The 9,252-nt window shown below is 48.2% G+C and overlaps 1 protein-coding gene across 5 annotated transcripts in view; it reads right to left on the bottom strand.

Moving 5' to 3' along the window:
- YEATS4 (YEATS domain containing 4) overlaps positions 1 to 9,252 on the bottom strand; it is a 75,810-nt gene that overhangs the window by 29,486 nt on the left and 37,072 nt on the right. The gene's annotated exons all lie outside the window — the stretch shown is intronic.

The raw sequence follows: 9,252 nt of genomic DNA, 5'->3' as shown, positions 1-9,252 counted from the left end.
TAAGATTCTTTAGTTGAAAAGTACAGAAAAACACACAAGCCATATTTACAAAAAAAAAAAAAAAAAAAAAAGGATTTTATTTCTAGGACACAGGAGTGTTTTACATATAGAATCCCAGGCCAGTGAAGCAGACAGGTGGAGAGAAGAACCCAGAACTGTGCAGCTATCCGAAGTGCTCTCTCTCTCTCTCGCTCTCTCACTCTTATCTCTGCTCCCCGCTGCCCATCAGTTTCATTCTCTCTCTAGACAGGCTTTCTTCCCATCTCCCTGCTCTCAGCAGGCAGCAGATGACCCACCCATTGCTCCACAGTTTACACTTCTGTTCAAATAATCAGTTCAGATTGGATAGATTTGGTCCCAATTCTGAGTTCCCGGGATAATCCGATTGGCCTACCTCACATGACTTGCTCGAATCCTGGTCCAACCGTCGAGGGTCAGTGGTGGGGATGATGCAGGAAATCCACCTGCGGGACGGGGAGGCACCTCAGAGTAAGATGCATCACTGTGAGCTGCGCGGGTGACCCCAAAAAGGCCTACACGTGTCTTGGGTTTCACAGCACTGAACAGGGAACACAGTGTTTCTGCGGATGATCTCGTCTGATTTGTGCAGATTCACCCACAGTAGGCGTCTCTGGCCTTGTGCCCATTTGACAGACGTGGAACCAGACCCGGCGAGAGGAGGTAAGTAGCCCAGGAAGACGGTCACTGCGAGACCAGACCCAACATCACGTCCTCTGACTCCCAGCCTGACGCTTCCACCTCGACACGCAGCTCAGAAACGTAGCAGCTCTGGGGCTTGTCTTGCTGCCCAGCGTCACTTAGGTTTGCTTTTATTATCCCAGTTTACGAACCTACTTTCCACGGTAACGTTTCGTGGCCTGAAGATTACAGCCATTCTACTCTTGTCTCATTTTTATTTTACTTATTTTTTCTTGTTTCATTTTTAAAAAAATAAAGATTTTATTTACTTATTCACGAGAGACACACACACACAGAGAGAGAGACAGAGGGAGAAGCAGGTTCCCTGCAGGAGCCTGATGCGGGACACTATCCCAGGACCCTGGGGTCCCGCCCTGGGCCCAAGGCGGACCCTCAACTGCTGAGCCCCCGGGCGCCCCTACCCGTACCCTTCTTCCCACCTCGCATCACCCTTCTCGTCCAGTGCAGTGTCTGCACTATCCTGACCCCTTAACGTTTCCTCCCAGAAAGTTTTCACTGGGGTCAGGATATACTACAATAAAACAGGACATCATTTTCCTTTTACATATTTGAACTCAAACCCTCCTCCTTCACATTTTATTATTTCCTTCTTACCAACTCTGGCGGCCACTCAGTTCACAGCGTTTGGGGAGATGGGGCTGTTTGGGGCTCCCCCTTTGTAGTCCTTTTATTCCTTTCTTACGTTTTCTCTGATTCAGGCTCCTCCTTCTCATTTTTTCTTTTTCTTTTTTTACTCATTGGATTCCTCAAGCCCATGACCTCTCATAAATGACTTTGCCTCCTCTTTACCGAAACTCCATTAATTACCCAGGCTTTGCTTAATTCCCTTGAACTTTCTGTCTCTATCTTATATTCAGCTTCTTTCCATTATCTCAGGGAAAAATCATTCCTCTTCTCCTTAGAAATTAAAGTTTTCTCCCCAAAGCTGCCTGGAACCATTAGCCTCACACAATTCCTTCTTTCTGACAATTCTCTTTAGCTTTCATTTGTAGCTTCTCTTTTTCTTTTCCCCAGGGAAAGACAAGAATCCAAACCTTTGATAGGCCTTGCTGCCGTCTTCTGTCTTTGCAGCCCCCCCTTCTGGAATAAATACCACGTTTGTGTCGTGCTCCCCATCCGTCCCCTGTCCCTGGCACCCCTCTCCTCTCCTCTGTTGAAACTGCACTTTTTGAAAACACCTGCCATTCCTCGCCTCACTTTGTTCATGTTTTCATTTAAGTAGCCAAGCCCCGTTAGGAGAGCCGCTTCAAGCTCTCGCCTGCTCATCCTCGCCACCTTCATCATTTCCGGGTCCTCTCTGGGTGATTCTTCTTCTGGTTACAGGTTACATGTTCCTGCTTCCTGACACAGTTAGTAAAATTTTCTTGGATGCTGGGACATTGTGGGTTTTACATTGTTGAGTGTCTGTGTGGGTTTTGCTGTCTTCCTTTGAGAACTATGTTTTGGGATGCTGGGCAGTAAGGGCCCTTGATCCTTTGGGGGCTTTGCTTTGCAGCCTTTTTAGGATGGACATAAAGTCAGCTTCATATTCCAGTAATAGTTCAGTACCATTACCGAAGCATGGCTTTTCCAGGGTTCTGTAGAATACTGCTGGTGGTCAAGGAGGACACCCCCACTCCCACCTCGCCCCATCACAACCTGAGCAGGCCCCGTGCAAGCCCACGAGCTGTATAGTTCGCAGCTCCCCAGCCTCTCTCTACCCAAACCGTGGAACTTCACTGCACCCAGCCAGGACTCCAAAGAAGCCCATGCGGACTTCTGGAACTCCTTTCCTAGGTGGCGTCCTTCTCTCTGCAGCTCTGGCCTGCAAACTTCCAGCAGCTTCAGCCCTCCTGGATTCAGATCTTTGTCACCTCCACTTAGTAAGACTATTGTGTTTTACGTGGGACCCCCCTTGCTCGTCCACGCAGGGCAGAGGCCTCCAGGCAGAAAGTCATGGCCTCTTAGAGGGAGGCCCTCTTCAAGGGATTGCAGTCCCAGTCCCACGCTACCTGTCGGCCAAAGTCCAAAAAACAGTTGTCTCCCGTATGTTGTCCAGTTTCCCAGTTGTTCAAGGTTAATCCCAGGTGCAGTTATTCAATCGTGGTCAGGAGATGGAGGGTCGGAAACTGCTTTTTTGAAGGAGAGCGGTGATTGCTTCCAAGTCATTGCGAGGGCCTTTCCTTAGTGTCCTGAGGTGGTGGCAACATTCGGGGGGCACCTTAGGCCGTGCCCTGCCTGTCTGCCCTCACCTGCTCCCCTCCAGAGGGCCCGGTGATTAGCTGAGCTCAGTGATAAAGCAGGTGGGAGTCGAGGCCGGCAATTTCCAGTTTGACCAGGGAACGCAGCTGGGAGTGGGCAGGTGGCCGTCTCTGGACAGGTCAGCGCAGTTAGCATTTGACAAACATTTGCTGCTTGATTTTGGGCCCTCTGTGCCCTCATCCATTAGTCGGGTGGCTGAGAGTTGAGTGTGTTTAGTATGTACATATTTTAGTATTAATGCTATTATTTTCCAATCTCAGCTAGGGGAGTTCTGAAGGCTTTTCTATTCTTAAGAATGTATGCTTGGGGGAAAAAAAAAAAAGAATGAATGCTTGAGTGATTTGAAATTCAAATTACCAAGAATGTAATCTTTGCCAGATTTATTGTATTCCTTTTTTTTTTTTTTTCTCGATAGGTCTCTTTCAACTTATGTATAATTCCTTTGTCGGGTTCTTCCCGGAGCCGACCCAGTGTTTATTCTTTTTTCCTTTGTATCTGTGTTTCTGTTCTGGGTGGCTTAGCAATATGCTAAAATTTTCAGACTTTGTTATCTCAGATAAAATTACGTAGGTTAATATCTTTTATTGTAAATTATGTTTTCCATTTACTTTGGCTAATGATTCCAGACCCCTACAGTTACATCCATAAATTCAGGATGATTATGCTGCCACTGAGATTGAAGCCTCATTTTTCCCCTGAGGATATTGCCATTAATTATACATAACTCCTCCGTGTATTCAGTATAAAACACATTAAACTGTGTCAAAAAAGATGTCTGTGATAAACAGAATAATGATTAAAAAATAATCTAGTCTTCCACATTTGTCAAAAGAAAATAGCTCAGATACTCTGATCACTTGCTGTAGTTTTTGTTGATAGTGGACGGCATTAAGGTAAACATTAAGCAAAAGTTAATTATGTATCTTTCAATTATTCTTCCAACTTTCAAGAAACTTGTCAACACAAGCTTGATGCCTTGAGACATAAATGCCACTTTAAAGGAGTGATTATCAAGCTCAAACTGACAACTCTGTGTTTAAAATCAAGGACAATTAAATATTTGTTTATCACAGGCATTAACGTGATGCCCTGTAGGCTTTGTTTCCTGTCCTTTTAAGAATGTCTACAAAAAAAAAAAAAAAGAATGTCTACAAAACGGACAGACTAATTTTTAAGAAATGCCTCTCACGGATAATGGTTTCCTTAAAAAGGGGTTTTAAGACTCCTGTGCTGTTTGGCGCCCCTGGCTGCCTGGGTGTGCAGGAGGATCCGCCGATGTGGCATTCACACATACACAGTATGGTTTAGAGACGCGATATGAAAATTATACTGAATAATAGAATCTTTGTCTTAGGCTAAAAAACAACAGTCGAGGCAAGGGTATATGCTAATACAACCAGAAAGAAGGAGATGAAATCCCGGAGCAGGAGGAGTGAGCAGAGAGTCAGGGACAGAGGAACAGGACCTACAAAGTGGGTACATCGGGGGATTGGCTATGGCTCCATGAGAATCGTGGTGAGTTGCTGGTTGTGCCATGTGCGATCCTGGCGCCCAGGGTGCTCCATCAGGGAGGAAGGGAGAAGGGTTAATGTCCCGGCTCCTCTTCACCTCCTGGCTTTCTTTGGTCAGAGTGGACCCGACGGGGTGAGGAGCCCCTTGCAGTCCTGGGCCACGTAACCCAAGGCCCTGCTGGGCAGCCCCTGGGGAGCCAGAGCCTGTGTGAGGCCCAGCATTACCCTGCGTCTGGAGGTGGTGGGAGCAGTTGGGGCTCCAGGGTCAGGGTGGGCTGGCTGGACGCTCTTGCTGGGTTGATGGAGGCCGTGCCTGGGACGCTCCCACGCGGGGACGTAAGCACCGTCAGGGCTCTGTGCCAGTGAGCGGCATGAGGTCAGTGAGGCAAATCCGGGGAGACATAGGAAAGAGGGCCAGGACTCTCTACTGGTATGTATGTATGTATGTATGTATGTATTTATAAAATTTATTTATTTATCCATGTGCAACACAGAGAAAGACAGAGACCCAGGCAGAGGGAGAAGCAGCCTCCATGCAGGGAGCCCGATGTGGGACTCGATCCCGTGTCTCCAGGATCACGCCCCAGGCTGCAGGCGGCGCCAAACCGCTGCGCCACCGGGGCTGCCCTCTCTACTGGTATTTAGAGCCTGTACCTCAAAGTTCCGCTTCCAACACATTTCTTGAGCATCTTCTATTTGCCAGCCTTTGTGCCAGGGTCACACAGATGAAGAAAACAAGACCCTTGGCGTCATGATTAACTATAGCTTCATATAATGCCAAGACACCGGGACTTGATTTTTCTTTTAATTAATTTATTTACGTAAATCATCTCTACATGGTCCACAGGTGGTCTCAACACCACATTACTTTCTCGAGTCGTGCCCTTGGAATGGCGAGCACAAAGGTATGCTCCAAGGACGGGGAAGACGGCGAGAAGCCCTGACCGCGTGGCCCTGGTGCGTGGGCTAGCCGGGGGTCACATCCTCTCGACGAGCTCTTCCAACACCAAGAGCCCAGGGTCTCCCTTGGGTTCTTCCATCTTCAACCTGTTGCCTTCATCCTTAGACTCCTTGCCTCGTAACCTCCAAACGATTCCTACAGCTTCCCAGGACGTTCAGAAGGACAGGAAGAAAGGGGACAAGGGAGGCCCTCCTCTCAGGTACTGCCGGCTGACCAAAGCCTACTTTCCCAGAGGCTACGGGTGCAGCCTCTTCTACCCCAGGACCCTGAAGTGGGCCGCACGTCCCAGCCCTGGATCAATCAGTGGATAAACAGATTAAGATTGTTGCCATTAACTCCACTCAGCGGAGACAGTCGTCTGTGGCTGGGTACGTAACTGCCCAGCAAATCCGGCCTCCTCCTCCACCCTCTTGGTTCTAGTCGGTGTGTTCTTTCTAACAAACTGATGAGGTCACTCCAGGCTTGAACTCTTTCTATGGGTTTTCCTTGTCCGTAGGGCAAGTCCCAGTCCCATGAGCGTTCGTGTTTCTTCATGTTAACTCTTCCATTTCACCCTCTCTGCCAAGGTTTCAGACGCAGGGAATTAGCTGGAATCCCAGACTGCACCACGCCTGCCGTTGCCTCTAATGTCTTGGATGTAGTGTCTCTTCTGACTTTCACCATTGCCTTCGTAGCGACTGCAATTTCTTTTTCTTTATTAAGTGTTTATTTTAATTCCAGTGTTGTTAGCAGAGTGCTATAGCAGTTCCGGGTGCCGCCGTAGTGATCTAACAACCCATACCTCACCCAGGGCTTAGCACAGGGCACCTTAGGGATGCCGGGGTGGCTCAGCGGTTGAGCGTCCACCTTCGGCCCAGGCCCTGATCCTGCAGACCTGGGATCGAGTCCCATGTCGGGCTCCCTGCATGGAGCCTGCTTCTCCCTCTGCCTGTGTCTGTGCCTCTCTCTCATGAATAAATAAAATCTTTAAAGAACAAAAAACAAGTGCTCCCCTTAGTCCCCATCACCTGTTTCACCCATGCCTCCCACCCACCTACCCTCTGGTAACCACCAGTTCATTCTCTATTACAACTTATTTTTCAAACATAAACGTAAATCCTCTCTCCTCAGAAAGCCTTCTGGGATTTTTCTCTTTTTCCCAAAGCACCCTGTTTGCACCCCCCTGTGACATTTACAGTCTGTGATGATTACTTATTTCTTCATCTAGCCCCTTAACTTGACTGCAAGTCCCTGGCTGCCCAGAACGCAGGAGCCACTTAAAAAGTACCGATTAAAGGTAAAATCCAAAAATAAATAAATAAATTAATTAATTAATTAAATTAATTAATTAATTTAATTAATCAATTAAAATCCCTATAGATGTATGCTATCAACCTCAATCACATCTTTGTTTGATTTGTCACTTGTTGAACCCTAACCCTGGGGACGACTGCAAACACTCCCACCCTCCCACGGCCCAGGGGCTGTCCTCGCCTCCCTCTTCCTCAGCAGGAAATCTCAGTGCCTACCTCTTGGAGTTCACTGATGACATTCAGTTCAAAGTCCTTAATCTTCCCTTATTTACCCCAAATCTCATTCCTGGTATTTAACACTTCTCTCTTACCCTCTTCATCCTCATCTGTGAAAGGAAAAGGTATCTCTTCTTCCTATGGATCTCATGACCTCCCCCTCCTCCCTTGGACCTCTCCTTCTGGAATTTTCCATCCACTCTCTGATACCTGCTACCACTCCAGGCTCTAAAACACCCAGCAGACCAGGGCACCTGGGTGGCTCAGTTGGCTGAGCATCTGCCTTGGCCCAGGTCGAGATCCCAGGGTTGTAGGATCAAGTCCCGCATCGGGCTCTCCCTGCAGGGAGCCCGCTTCTCCCTCTGCCTGTGTCTCTGCCTCTCTCCCTGGGTCTCTCATGAATGAATAAATAAAATCTTAAAAAAAGAAAAAGAAAAACACTGAGCAGACTGGTTATATCTCAGAAGATTGCTCTCCTCTCATCAAACCTAGTGGAGGGCGCTAGTACTAGTGACTCAAATACCAGGTACACCATAGAGACGTGCTTCATTTGACTCTCACAATATTATTAAGATCAGAAAATTTCACTTAAATATAAGAATTTCAGTTTTCTCTCTGAAGGTCAGATAGCTGGCTGTCCCGGGCCACCCTTTCCCCACAGCAACAATGGTCTGGGCATGGCCACTACCTCGGGTGGGACATGTGGTCACCAGGTCATCGCATCTCTTTGCTTACTTCTGTTCCCTCTCTGGTCCTTATAAACACTTGGAGTTACAATACCCTGCTAGACTTTTGGTTTTATTCCTATCTTTCACCTGGAGGTGCCCTCTTGAGAGTTGCCAATAATTTTCCAGCTATCAGGTCCAAGGGTGCTTCCTCCCTCCTCATTGTGAGTGAACTCTCTGCATCTATCGCCGCTCTAGAAACCACACCCAGCTTGGCTTCCTTAGCCCCTTACCTTCCTGTTCTCTTAGATCCCTAATACTGGAGGGTTTTTCGGGCTGTTTTCCTCCTGCCCCTAAATGAGACCTTTCCCTGGAATTTTCTATCTAAGACCCCACTCACCAACATGGACTCACTGAGTCATGTGGTTTTCGCCACTCATCCCTTCACATGAAGAGCTTCCAGATTTCTCTGGCTCTAAATGTATCTTCCTGTCTTCCCGCTGTCCTTTTCACACATCTCCCATGATCTGCTGGAAATACCCTCCAGGATGTGCTTCCAGCACCTCGAGGCTGAATACATCTGAAATGCAGTTCGTCGTGTTGCCTCTGGCCTCCTCCCCCTGACCAAACAGGTCCCTCTTGACCGGCTAACTGTTGATGGCATTCTCACAGTGGTCCAGGCTGCAAATCAATTTACTCCTTTCTTTGACCTCTAAGGCATTTCTTTAGGCCCTCAAAACCCCTGGCCTCCCAACTGGCCTCACTGACCAACTTCCCCTCATCCAGATCCCATTGTTTGCACCTTGACATAATCCTCCTCCTAAACCAATGCTCTGATAATGTCTTTCTACTACGCTACATTCAGTAGCTAAAAGAATGAGACCTAAAATTGGTCAAGATTCCTGTCCACATTCTTCTCAGCAACCCAGTCATACTGAAGCCTCAAAACAATGACAGTCCACCTTCCCACACCATTCTCGCTGCTTCAGGGACTTTTAGTAGTCCTCTATCACTGGAAGAAGAAAATCCCAAACTTAGGACCTTCAGCCATCTGAAGGCTTCCAACCCGACCTCCCATCATTTCCTGACACCTTCCGAATGTCACCTGGACAACCTGAAATGCACCAGGCAACTTAGACACCTCGTGCTCTCTCCCCTTGCAGACGCAGGTCTATTGTCTGGAAGGTCCTCCCAACATCCTTTGAGTCCCATCTCAGATATCTCACTGCTAATGCCACCCGTGACACGTAATCTTGTATTTATGGCCAGGTCTTCTCTGGCCCACTGTGTTGTACGCTCCCTGAGAAAAGGGACTGACTCCTTCTCCATCTTTTGCTCCAGCAGAGTGCCCAGCACATGGCATCCTTGCAATCGACAAGCATCTGGACAAGCCTTGTATGCTGGCACCCGCAGACGGATGAGGCACAGCCCCTGTCCTAACAGGGTGCTCCCTGGAGCAGGCGAGAATGACACACGAACTCATGGCTGTGAAGTAGGAGGAGCAGCGGAGGAATATGCCAAGTGGGGGAAGAGTTCATTCATGGAGGGACGACTGGGAATAGGAAAGCGACGGCTCAGCGGATGCGGCACTTGAATCGGGCACTAAAGGAAGAAAGGCTGGAGGGGGGCAGGAGAAATGCCGGGAG

Source organism: Canis aureus, chromosome 11, assembly GCF_053574225.1.
Source record: "Canis aureus isolate CA01 chromosome 11, VMU_Caureus_v.1.0, whole genome shotgun sequence".
In the NCBI taxonomy this organism is placed as follows: domain Eukaryota; kingdom Metazoa; phylum Chordata; class Mammalia; order Carnivora; family Canidae; genus Canis; species Canis aureus.
This window is presented reverse-complemented; position numbering and strand designations above follow the sequence as displayed.